This window comes from Haliotis rufescens, unplaced genomic scaffold, assembly GCF_023055435.1.
Source record: "Haliotis rufescens isolate VD_foot unplaced genomic scaffold, xgHalRufe1.0.p SCAF_51, whole genome shotgun sequence".
Taxonomy (NCBI): Eukaryota; Metazoa; Mollusca; class Gastropoda; order Lepetellida; family Haliotidae; genus Haliotis; species Haliotis rufescens.
This window is the reverse complement of record NW_025964235.1, coordinates 364,034-377,979: the sequence shown is the minus strand read 5'-3', so window position 1 is coordinate 377,979 and position 13,946 is coordinate 364,034. Positions and strand designations below refer to the sequence as shown.

The window sequence follows — 13,946 nt, the reverse complement described above, 5'->3', positions numbered from 1 at the left end:
TTTCAGAACACGAATAGCTGTTTTAGAACACACCTATCACTGTTTTAGAACACAACAATCAATGTTTCAGAACACACCAATCACTGTTTTAGAACACACCAGTCACTGTTTTAGAACACACCAATCACTGTTTCAGAACACACCAATCACTGTTTCAGAACACAACAATCACTGTTTTAGAACACGAATCACTGTTTTAGAACACACAAATCACTGTTTCAGAACACACCAATCACTGTTTCAGAACACAACAATCACTGTTTAAGAACACGAATCACTGTTTTAGAACACACAAATCACTGTTTCAGAACACACCAATCACTGTTTTAGAACACACCAATCACTCTTTCAGAACCCATCAATCACTGTTTTAGAACACACCAATCACTGTTTTAGAACCCATCAATCACTGTTTCAGAACCCATCAATCACTGTTTTAGAACACACCAATCACTGTTTTAGAACACACCAATCACTGTTTTAGAACACACCAATCACTGTTTTAGAACACACCAATCACTGTTTTAGAACACACAAATCGCTGTTTTAGAACACATCAATCACTGTTTTAGAACACACAAATCACAAGAAAATCCGTACGTAATGCTGTTTCTCCATCACATTCACGATCACGTGATCATAGCTGTCGGTAACTGACCAGCTATAAATGTCTAGTAACACACCAATAATGACTGTACTCGCCAACTAGGGTCCTGGCGATGATTATAATCAGAGCGATATCAAAGGAAAACTTCATTTGGATTTATCACTTGAGTCGGAACAGTATATGACAGGTTAAAATAGATATGGCCATTATTACGAAGACAATGTTCATTATTTATTTCAATGGAAAAACTTGACCTACCTACGATCAAGGGTTTCGATCTAAAACCTGTATTGTCATGGCGCCTGTTGACAATCAAGTCTTCATTATTTGTTGAAACTATAATATAGTTTAGAACAAGATAAGCGTCCACACATCGACTTGGCCGTGTGTTATTGGTACAGTCATTCATATACGTCAGAGAAGTGGTCTTCGTGTCCTATTTTGTTTGTTTATTGTTTTACGCAGCATTCAGCAATATTCCAGCTATATGACGGCGGTCTATAAATAATCGAGTCTGGACCAGACAATGCAGAGATTGACATCATGAGCGCAGTCAACCAATTCACAGCCTGGCCACGATACCACGTGTAGGGGACATATATTTCTCCCCACCCCAATTTCCCAGCAGTTTCTGGACAAGAGTTTTGCTGTGCAACTCTGTATACTGCTAAACAGCGCCATGTCAATGAGTGGGAAGTCACGTACGGGTTAGAGACACCGGCCGGACAAGGGAACATCCGTGACTATTTTGCGACTGCATGTCATCATTCGCGTGAGATTCTTTTCAGTTTTTGTTTTGCTGGACTCGGTAAGAAACTTGAACTGCTCGATGACATCGATCCCGTTCCATATAAGCCTATAGAACATTCCTACAATCGCAGACTGTTATCAGGGCGCAACTGTGTCGTACATCAAGACGTCTTCAGTAAAGCATGCCTTTTGTCGATATATACTCTCCAACTATTTGCCACGATAGCTTCATTACGGATATGACGTCACCACTCCATTGTACATGTGAGTGAGTTGTGTTTAACGCCGCTTTTAACAGTATTACAGTCATATCACGGCGTGTCAGCTTAATGTGGGAGGAAAAGCTCGAAGTGATGCAGGTCTCAGACGTTTACCACTTTGGTGAAACCCACGAGCACGGTATGGTGCTGACAAACCTAGAAACATAATCGGGGCGAACCGGGATTCGAACCCACAATTATAGGTTTCTGGCGTGCCCAAGGGACGCAACTCTGCACAGCGAATTGCGGCCTCTTAGACGACTGGGCCACCCGTGTCCCCTCCATTGTACCAGCCTTCCTAAGTTTGCACATAGTTTCGCTCGCTCATGATATCGGAATGAACCAATTACAATGACTTTCCTGAGTTCGGCGTAGATTTACATTTGGGTACGGAACAGAGGGATAGACGGGGTCAAGGTTACCTGCAAGACGGGTGACGTAGATTCTTTGATGGGCTATACTTCCCCAGACCGGGAGGATCGAGGCGCTGTATCATGTGTAATGAGAATCTACTACATACGCAGGATACCCTCATCATTTCTCGAACACCTGGTGTCATCACTGTTTGACAGTGATTCATAAACACGTGCTCATGTGATATCCACATGTCCATTATGTAATGAAATAAGAACAACAGCTTATATACCAAAAATATATATCGCTATGTGTACATTTAATTCATTTCGTATTTTAATGAAATAAAAACAACAGATTATATACCAAAAAGATATATCGCTATGAGTACATTTAATTCATTTCGTATTTTAATGAAATAAAAACAACAGATTATATACCAAAAAGATATATCGCTATGTGTACATTTAATTCATTTCGTATTTTAATGAAATAAAAACAACAGATTATATACCAAAAAGATATATCGCTATGTGTACATTTAATTCATTTCTTATTTTAATGAAATAAAAACAACATATTATATACCAAAAGGATATATCGCTATGTGTACATTTAATTCATTTCGTATTTTAATGAAATAAAAACAACAGATTATATACCAAAAAGATATATCGCTATGTGTACATTCAATTCATTTCGTATTTTAATGAAATCAAAACAACAGATATTATACTAAAAAGATATATCGCTATGTGTACATTTAATTCATTTCGTATTTTAATGTAATAAAAACAACATATTATATACCAAAAATATATATGTCTATGTGTACATTTAATTCATTTCGTATTTTAATGACATAAAAACAACATATTATATACCAAAAAGATATATCGCTATGTGTACATTTAATTCATTTCGTATTTTAATGTAATAAAAACAACAGATTATATACCAAAAAGATATATCGCTATGTGTACATTCAATTCATTTCGTATTTTAATGAAATCAAAACAACAGATATTATACTAAAAAGATATATCGCTATGTGTACATTTAATTCATTTCGTATTTTAATGAAATAAAAACAACATATTATATACCAAATTCATTTCGTATTTTAATGTCCGAAAGCCGACACTCTGTTGTAGTTATTTCACTGAAGCTCTGTAAACTAGCATTATTATTAAGAAGTTCTCTTTTTAAACAACCTCATGTCAACGTTCTAATGATATGTACCTCTGTTGTCTATTGGCGGTTGTAAAATTATGTATACACCTTTGTTTGTGGGCCAGTGGCCTGTGATACAATAACAAATCTGAATTGAATTGAATTGAATTGAAAAAGTCGAAATCATACAATCGACAATGTTTTTAGCAGAGATTTCATAAGAATATGGAAAGAGTTTTGTCGCTGTTATTTACAAAACGGACGTGTTAAGTAAACTCAGCCGGAACAATGTGTATTGTTGACTTCGCCACATGATTCTTGGAGAATTGCTTTTTCTCAGAGCGTATGTGCGGAAAGTGTGTGCGTGCGTGTGCGTGCGTACGTGCGTGCGTGCTTGTGTGTGTGTGTGTGTGTGTGTGTGTGTGTGTGTGTGTGTGTGTGTGTGTGTGTGTGTGTGTGTGTGTGTGTGTGTGTGTGTGTGTTTTCAATTTCATTCCATTTGTATTCACTGTTATACATAGACCACAGTCAGTCACTGAGTGAGTTGGCTTAATGCTGCTTTGAACAGTGTGCTTGTTTTACAGTAAACTACGGTTATGACGAACTCAAAGGGACCATTGGTTTTAGTTCAATATCAGCGTAGTTCGTTATAAACGTAGTTTACTGTATGATGAGTAACGTTCACTGTTATCTAGTTTAATTCCATTTGTATTTTCATTCATTTTCATTCATGCGAAAAGACGTGATAGGAATAACCGGCACGCGCTAGTATTTGCAGATACAGTTTCCAGAACGTATATTTGCTCATATAGGTCCATTACTCGAGCTTAAATAGCAAAACGAATAACAACATGCATGTCCTCAGCAAATGTTTTACGAATAAAACAGATAAGGAGTCCAGGGTTAACGCAAGGGGTTCAGATCAAGTGTAACACCCTACGCCCGTGGGGCGCTATCGCGTGTGGCACGTACAATTTACTTCACTCGATGCAGTGGTTGTTAAGACAGCCTCTCCTTGAAATACTGTGTCTGGGCTGATTTCATATGGCACTTCGCTTGGTTGTTAAGACAGCCTCTCATTGAAATACTGAGTCTGGGCTGATTTCATATGGCACTTCGCTTGGTTGACACCCATTTCTGTACCGTCCAGCAGTACAGAAGGATCAACAAAATCTACATTGACATTGAGATTATGTCCCATATCCTTGGCTCGTTTAAGAACACTGTGGAATGCCTTGTTTTCATCACGAGTCTTGACATTGTTCGTAGGAGGATCATCAGACAAATAAATGTGTGAAAAGTGCACAATGCAATTCTGTAATGAAGAACCATGTAATCATTGAACCATTGACCTGTAATCAAACCACGCCCTCCCAATATAATTGGTAAGTACAAGCGATTGAGGGAAGAGGTAGCACACGCGGGTACTCTCCCAATGTCAGTCAACAGATTGGGAGGTACGAAACCTAAGGCACCGAGAATAATGGGGAGTCGGACAACTTGGTACTTGGGATGCAAGCGTGACATTTCGAAAGCGAGGTCTGCATGTTTGCCATGTTTTTCCTGAATCTTGTCAATCGCATTACTGTCAAAAGAGACAGAAAATTCAATGATATAAATGATTTCATTGGATTTATCAAAAAGGACAAGATCAGGTTTGTTGGCCTGGATACGTCTAAGGTCTTAAGTGGGCCTATTCCAAAGAATTTTGTATTTATCATTTTCCATGACGCCCTCTACATATTCCGGGTCGTAGCATGGATGGACCTCTGTGTCAAAACCACAAGCATGGCGAAGACGGTAATAAAATGTTGGGCATCCACTCACAATGTGTTGGGCAGTCTCATTAAATTCATTACATAATCTATATTTCATATTCACATTTGTATGCAAAATCATTATTATTATTATTATTATCTTGACAATTATTGTACACAAATGTGTTTCTAAGCGGTATTGAAATAAGGTCCAGTCGCTCAGTAAAATGAATATGCTTTAACTACAGGCAAGTATTCACGAGTTGTCGTAAACAGTGCATACAAAGTTTGAACCGGAAACTGACTGACGTACGATGTATTCAGCAATGAATAACAGGAGAGACGCGATCGACTCTAGTCTGGACGTTGATATATACCTACTTTCACACAACATCGCAGCAATAGCCTGTGGTCAATAGATCAGGATTACATCAATGAATAAATACAGTGGTTTTGGAATCGTTGCTTACGTAAATAGTACATCTCTTAAACGTCTTAACATAATATCATGCTGCTTGGGAAATACTGATGCGTAGACATGGATAGTTACCTCTGTACAGCATGCAACTCAGATCGTACAAACCCGACTGTACATCATACAACACGCCACTGTACAGCTTACAGTCCAGCGTACAACGTACATCAAGTTGATCAAAACTGATACTTCATCAACAACTCCTCTGATTGACTCGGGACGGTGGGGTAGCCTAGTGGTTAAAGCGTTCGCTCGTCACGCCGAAGACCCGGTTCGATTACCCACATGGGTACAAAGTGTGAAGCCCATTTCTGGTGTCCCCCGCCGTGACATTGCTGTAATATTGCCCAAAGCGGCGTAAAACCACACTCTCTCACTCACTCACCCGGACTGGATCGACACTCAATGGATACAAAATATAAGCCATTCGATATTTTATATATTGGTCAAGGATAGAAGAAAAGAGCCTCAATTTTTCTATGCATGTGAGATTCGAACCCAGGTCTTCGAGCTACTAGGCTACCCCACCACCCTCGAACAGGAAAGAACATGTCCTACACACAATGGAGCGAATAGCTCATATACGCCTACACTCGCGAAAAGTTTCTGAACTTCAAATGACGACACCGGGTGCTCGCGATACGGGTGGGCGTGTCCTGCCTTACCCGTAGCACTTGTTAATCCGTACACAGGTACAGACGAATGTAACCACGCGGAGACACATTTTGCAGTTGGCAAATTTAGAGTTATGCGGTATTTTGATATAATTGAAAACGATATAACAATTCCAATGTATCAATACACATGATGAGACATTACACCATAAATCATATCAATGTTCACAAATAATTGTGAACGCAACTATTGAAAGGACTATTATTAACAAATATGTTATATGACATCTCTATATACAGAGAACTATTAGTAATTTAGTACAGTAAAATGATCAACATACACATACATGAAAGGGTAAATTTAATTACCGTAGTTAATCTACAGTAAGACGTAATTCACGTGTGATGCTTTTGGTGATTTATGGACAGTAACAAATAGTAAGTAATTGTAAACATGCATTATCAATAGTAAGTCATTGTGAACATGTATTATCAATAGTAAGTCATTGTAAACATGCATTATCAATAGTAAGTCATTGTAAACATGCATTATCAATAGTAAGTCATTGTGAACATGTATTATCAATAGTAAGTCATTGTAAACATGTATTATCAATAGTAAGTCATTGTAAACATGCATTATCAATAGTAAGTCATTGTGAACATGTATTAGCAATAGTAAGTCATCGTGAACATGTATTATCAATAGTAAGTCATTGTAAACATGCATTATCAATAGTAAGTCATTGTGAACATGTATTATCAATAGTAAGTCATTGTAAACATGCATTAGCAATAGTAAGTCATTGTAAACATGCATTATCAATAGTAAGTCATTGTAAACATGCATTATCAATAGTAAGTCATTGTAAACATGCATTATCATTAGTAAGTCATTCTAAACATGCATTATCAATAGTAAGTCATTGTAAACATGCATTATCAATAGTAAGTCATTGTAAACATGCATTATCAATAGTAAGTCATTGTAAATATGCATTATCAATAGTAAGTCATTGTAAACATGCATTATCACTAGTAAGTCATTGTAAACATGCATTATCACTAGTAAGTCATTGTAAACATGCATTATCAATAGTAAGTCATTGTAAACATGCATTAGCAATAGTAAGTCATTGTAAACATGCATTAGCAATTGTAAGTCGTTGTAAACATGCATTAGCAATAGTAAGTCATTGTAAACATGCATTAGCAATAGTAAGTCATTGTAAACATGCATTAGCAACAGTAAGTCATTGTAAACATGCATTAGCAATAGTAAGTCATTGTAAACATGCATTAGCAATAGTAAGTCATTGTAAACATGCATTAGCAACAGTAAGTCGTTGTAAACATGCATTAGCAATAGTAAGTCATTGTAAACATGCATTAGCAATAGTAAGTCATTGTAAACATGCATTAGCAACAGTAAGTCATTGTAAACATGCATTAGCAATTGTAAGTCATTGTAAATCTGCATTAAAAATAGTCGGAAGGATAAATCGATTGTGGAATTGGTACGATGGACTTATTTATTAAATGTCAAATTGAGAGAAATATGTTTCACACTCCGTCCTGATCGTTCTTCGTAGTTCAAAATTTAAATTTTTTTAATTTTTATTTTTAACGAATAACTCGCAGAATTTAAAAATGATAATTTGAAATAAATTATGTCTACATGTAAAGAGGTGAATTAATATGGCCATGAATTATACTAACATCTTGAAAGCAGTGATGGAAATATGAAATTAGTCATGTTTAATGAAAGGGAAATATTTCAAAGCTATGAGAGTAGTGTCTTTGTAGTAATGGCCATTTATCTCGGCAGTTGGAAGAACACATAATAATTTAAAATGATCAAAACTGGTGTTTGGCCAAAGACAGGCCCTACAAGAAGCTTAAGCGATGGTTCATCGACTGTCGCGTGCTGATATTTTGCAATCAAGCCGAGACTATTTCATTGGTTTTTCAATATTTACCTTCCACACAAAACTAATCTGGTAAAGGGTAATATTTGAAATGAAACAATGCGATCTGGTTAATTTCCCTATAGGGTTTTCGATAGGATCTTTGAAAGGAACGATTTGTACTACGCCCTGGTTCTAGGTGTCTCCTCATAACGGTCCTGTGACCTCATCAACGCAATGCCATATATACATTGCTCTAAGTCAATTCTATCACTCGCTGAAACAAACATTTATCGCTTCAACACTTTTCATTAAAAGATACATTTATTGTGCCACACGAACAATCGTCTTGGAGCTGCGCTGAACACCTCAAATTGTCTTTAATAATTTACCGCGACGCATTATCGCTACCTGTGTTGGTTCAAGGGCCTTCGGTGGTAAACAACGCATGTGTGGGACTCGCGCACGTAACTCGTCCCCAGGGGGTGGGGACAGACAGGCTTCAGCCACACACCGATTGTCCCCAGATGCGCTGTCTAATCTCTTCAATTGTATCTACCTGTTTCCGCATTAATGGGCCCCATCATACACTCTCCGAGCCATGAAAGTTAAAGCCAAGCCACCTTAATTATGCATAAAGATTTGAACAATAGAACAATCAATAGATACCGAGCTTTGTACGAGGCTGTTTCAAAGAGGAATACATATGCTGAATAGCCACAAAGAAATCGATCTACTTTTCAAAGACTTAATACTATGATTTTAACGTTGGGCTGATATGGTGATATGAGAAGGATGAAAGAACGGCTAGGGTCTCCGGTTCCATGGGATGGAAATCGGTAGTCTGATTTTCAGATTTGTTTCTTTCAAATTTCAATGGCAAGTTCCTGCAACAGGTGACAGTTTCATAACACTCGTTTTAGTTTTAAAACTCTATTATTTGCGTTATATCGTGGACGACCGTCAAAGACACTGTGATCTATTATCATAACTGCGGCTAACGCAGGCTCACATTTCTACTAAATAAGTTTTAGCTTCAGTGAGTCTTTCATAACCCTTTATCGTTTCATCAATCAAATAGCAAAAATCATCTGTGACATATTGTGTTCAACAGAATTGTCACCTCGAGATGGGAGTTCATGTGTGTCCATAAACGTTTTTTTTTATGACGACAGGGTGTTGCCATCTTAACATCTAATTTTTAGTTCAATAATTTAGTATTAACTTAATTGTAACGGATACTATACGGGGTTAGGGAAAAGTGTGTATCTCAGGTCTCAAACATACTCTTAATGATATTGAGCATGATATTAACCACCTCATATCATCAACATCTAGGCTACCACCTTCATTTCCACCACCATCACCCCCTCCGTCATCACACCCTCCGTCATCACACCTCCATCACACCTCCATTACAACCTCCGTCATCACCATCTCTGTCACAACCTCCACCTCCACCACCTCCACCACCTCCATCACCCCCACCATCACACCTCCATCACCACCTCAACCACCTCCACCATCCCCACCATCACCCCCTCCGTCATCACACCCTCCGTCATCACACCCCCATCACACCTCCATTACAACCTCCGTCATCACCCTCTCTGTCACTACCTCCACCATCACCATCACCACCTCCATCACCACCTTCATCACCATCACCCCCTCCGTCACCACACCCCCATCACACCTCCATTACAACCTCCGTCATCACCATCTCTGTCACAACCTCCACCATCACCATCACCACCTCCATCACCCCCACCATCACCTCCATCACCTCCATAACCACCTCCATCAACACCTCCATCATCACCTCCATCACCACCTCCATCACCTCCATCGCAACCTCCATCACTACCTCCATCAACACCTCAATAACCACCTCCATCAACACCTCCATCATCACCTCCATCACCACCTCCATCACCTCCATCACCACCACCATCACCTCCATCACCACCTCCATCCCCACCTCCATCACCTCCATCACCACCTCCATCACCACCTCCATCAACACCTCCATCACCACCACCATCACCTCCATCACCACCTCCATCACAACCACCATCACCTCCATCACCACCTCCATCACCACCATCATCACCTCCATCACCACCTCCATCACCACCTCCATCACCACCTCCATCACCTCCATCACCACCTCCATCACCACCACCATCACCTCCATCACCACCTCCATCACCACCACCATCACCTCCATCATCACCTCCATCCCCACCTCCATCATCACCTCCATCACCACCTCCATTACCACCTCAATCACCACCTCCATCACCTCCATCACCACCTCCATCACTACCTCCATCACTACCTCCATCACCACCTCAATCACCACCTCCATCACCTCCATCACCACCTCCATCACCTCCATCACTACCTCTATCACCACCTCCATCATAACCTCCATCACCACCTCCATTACCATCTCCATCCCCTCCATCACTACCTCCATCACCACCTCCATCATAACCTCCATCACCACCTCCATCACTACCTCCATCATCACCTCCATCACTACCTCCATCACCACCTCCATCACCACCTCCATCACTACCTCCATCACTACCTCCATCACCACCTCCATCACCACCTCAATCATCACCTCAATCATCACCTCCATCACCACCTCCATCACCACCTCCATCACTACCTCCATCACCACCTCCATCACTACCTCCATCACCACCTCCATCATAACCTCCATCACCACCTCCATCACCACCTCAATCATCACCTCCATCACCTCCATCACCACCTCCATCACCTCCATCACCTCCATCATAACCTCCATCACCACCTCCATCAACACCACCATCACCTCCATCACCACCTCCATCACCACCACCATCACCTCCATCACCACCTCCATCAACACCACCATCACCTCCATCACCACCTCCATCAACACCTCCATCAACACCTCCATCACCACCACCATCACCTCCATCACCACCTCCATCACCACCACCATCACCTCCATCACCACCATCATCACCTCCATCACCACCTCCATCACCACCTCCATCACCACCTCCATCACCTCCATCACCACCTCCATCACCACCACCATCACCTCCATCACCACCTCCATCACCACCACCATCACCTCCATCATCACCTCCATCCCCACCTCCATCATCACCTCCATCACCACCTCCATTACCACCTCAATCACCACCTCCATCACCTCCATCACCACCTCCATCACTACCTCCATCACTACCTCCATCACCACCTCAATCACCACCTCCATCACCTCCATCACCACCTCCATCACCTCCATCACTACCTCTATCACCACCTCTATCATAACCTCCATCACCACCTCCATTACCATCTCCATCCCCTCCATCACTACCTCCATCACCACCTCCATCATAACCTCCATCACCACCTCCATCACTACCTCCATCATCACCTCCATCACTACCTCCATCACCTCCATCACCACCTCCATCATCACCTCCATCACTACCTCCATCACCACCTCCATCACCTCCATCACTACCTCCATCACCACCTCCATCATAACCTCCATCACCTCCATCACCTCCATCACCACCACCACCATCACCACCACCATCACCACCTCCATCACCACCTCCATCATAACCTCCATCACCTCCATCACCTCCATCACCACCTCCATCACCACCTCCATCACCACCTCCATCACCACCTCCATCATCACCTCCATCGTCACCTCCATCACCACCTCCAACACCACCTCCATTACCACCTCCATCACTACCTCCATCACCACCTCCCTCAACCCTCACCTCCATCACCACCTCCATCACTACCTCCATCACCACCTCCATTACCACCTCCATCACCACCTCCATCACCACCTCCATCACCACTTCCATTACCACCTCCATCACTACCTCCATCAACACCTCCCTCAACCCTCACCTCCATTACCACCTCCATCACCACCTCCATCACTACCTCCACCATCATCACCTCCATAACCTCAATCATAACCTCCATCACCACCTCCATAACCACCTCCATCATCACCTCCATCACTACCTCCATCACCACCTCCATCATCACCTCCATCACTACCTCCATCATCACCTCCATCATCACCTCCATCACTACCTCCATCACCACCTCCATCATCACCTCCATCATCACCACCATCACTACCTCCATCATCACCTCCATCACTACCTCCATCACCACCTCCATCATCACCTCCAACACTACCTCCATCAACACCTCCATCACCACCTCCATAACCACCTCCATCATCACCTCCATCACTACCTCCATCACCTCCATCACCCCCTCCACCATCACCCCCATCACCACCTCCATCGCCACCTCCACCATCACCCCCATCACCAACTCCATCACCACCTCCATCACCACCTCCACCATCACCCCCATCACCTCCATCGCCACCTCCACCATCACCCCCATCACCAACTCCATCACCACCTCCATCACCACCTCCACCATCACCCCCATCACCACCTCCATCACCTCCATCGCCACCTCCATCACCACCTCCATCACCCCCATCACCAACTCCATCATCACCCCCATCACCACCTCCACCATCACCCCCATCACCACCTCCATCACCTCCATCGCCACCTCCATCACCACCTCCATCACCCCCATCACCACCTCCACCATCACCTCCGTCACCACCTCAATCACCAACTCCATCATCACCTCCATCACCACCTCAGTCACTACCACCACCTCCGCCACCCTCATCACCAACTTCAGCACCAACACCTCCACCACCACTACCATCACCACCACCACCTCACTCACTATCAACGACAATATACTTCTGAAAAGCTAGCCATACCAAGTCACACCTAGATAAATATTCCCGTTGTATTTGACAGATTTTTTTCTTTCATAAGAACCCAACCCCAATCCCGACTGCCACTCCGTGTTCCTGGCTTTGAGTAAACGCTGTAGCCATATGGGGACTTCGTGTTCGCCCTCTCGAGCACTGGGGCCACTTTGTTGTGGATGAAAAGACATGCTGTAATATAGCAACTGAACGTTCCGGGACAGGATTTCAGACAAAAGGGACAAGACGCTGCAGTGTTGAAGACATTAAGCGAGTTCACCAGAGGATTACAAGGTCTGAAAGGGGCGGGGTGCGGGTCTCCATACAAACCGTGGTGGTTGTAGAAGGCGGTGGCTTCACTTGCCGTCGTGGCTCCCTGTGTCGGGACTTCGGTGACGTTAACGGGGCTTGTTGATAATAAAGAAGCACTTGACTGCCCGATCTCTCCTTGATAGCCCCCTTTGCTACACGTAACAAGATAGCCAGTGAAGGGTGTCGGCTTTGTTGTAAGATAAAGGCTGTTTCCCTGGTTGGAGGAGAGCGTGCCTTGCGCGTGGCACCTGTGGGCGAGCGAGACAAAAACCACGCGGTGTATCGTAAGATCCGCTTTGTTGGCCGAGAGAAGATGGCCGTAGGCGGTTTGTGCGTCCCCATGATTTGATATTATGATCCATCAAGCGGGACAATTCTCCTTGTCCTCGGTGAAGATGTGGACGTACAGATAGCGACAACGGCAGCAACAGCTTGTCGGCGTCTCACTCCGTTGAACAGTGACGTCGCGCTCGGCGGACTCATCAATCTTGAGTCTTGGGCCAATCTTGGCCACGTGGCGTCAAGGCTGGAATGATGGAGCCATGTGATTAGCGGAGGGGGGAAGAAAGAACTAATAAGTTTTAACTGATATTAAATCGCCTATCACATCCCATCTCTAGCGACCAATCTCATTACCATTCTGATTTTACTGATGACATTATTGAAGACATATTACCATGGCAACTGTCATAATGTAATAGAGAAAATATTTTTTACATAATTCTTTGTTTTATTCAAGCTTGTCTGAAGCAACATTGTTTCGTGCGGTGGCGGAGTGCAGAGCAGCTATTGTCGTTGAGAACATATGTTACATCTATCCGGGGCCTTTGTTAATTTAGAACATATGTTACAGGACTAAAACGATTGCAGAATAGAGCGAGTCAT

General features: G+C 42.5%; 1 pseudogene; it reads left to right on the top strand.

Moving 5' to 3' along the window:
- The first annotated feature begins 9,201 nt into the window (after nt 1-9,201).
- LOC125374072 lies at nt 9,202-12,744 on the top strand (annotated as a pseudogene).
- The last annotated feature ends 1,202 nt before the right edge of the window (nt 12,745-13,946 follow it).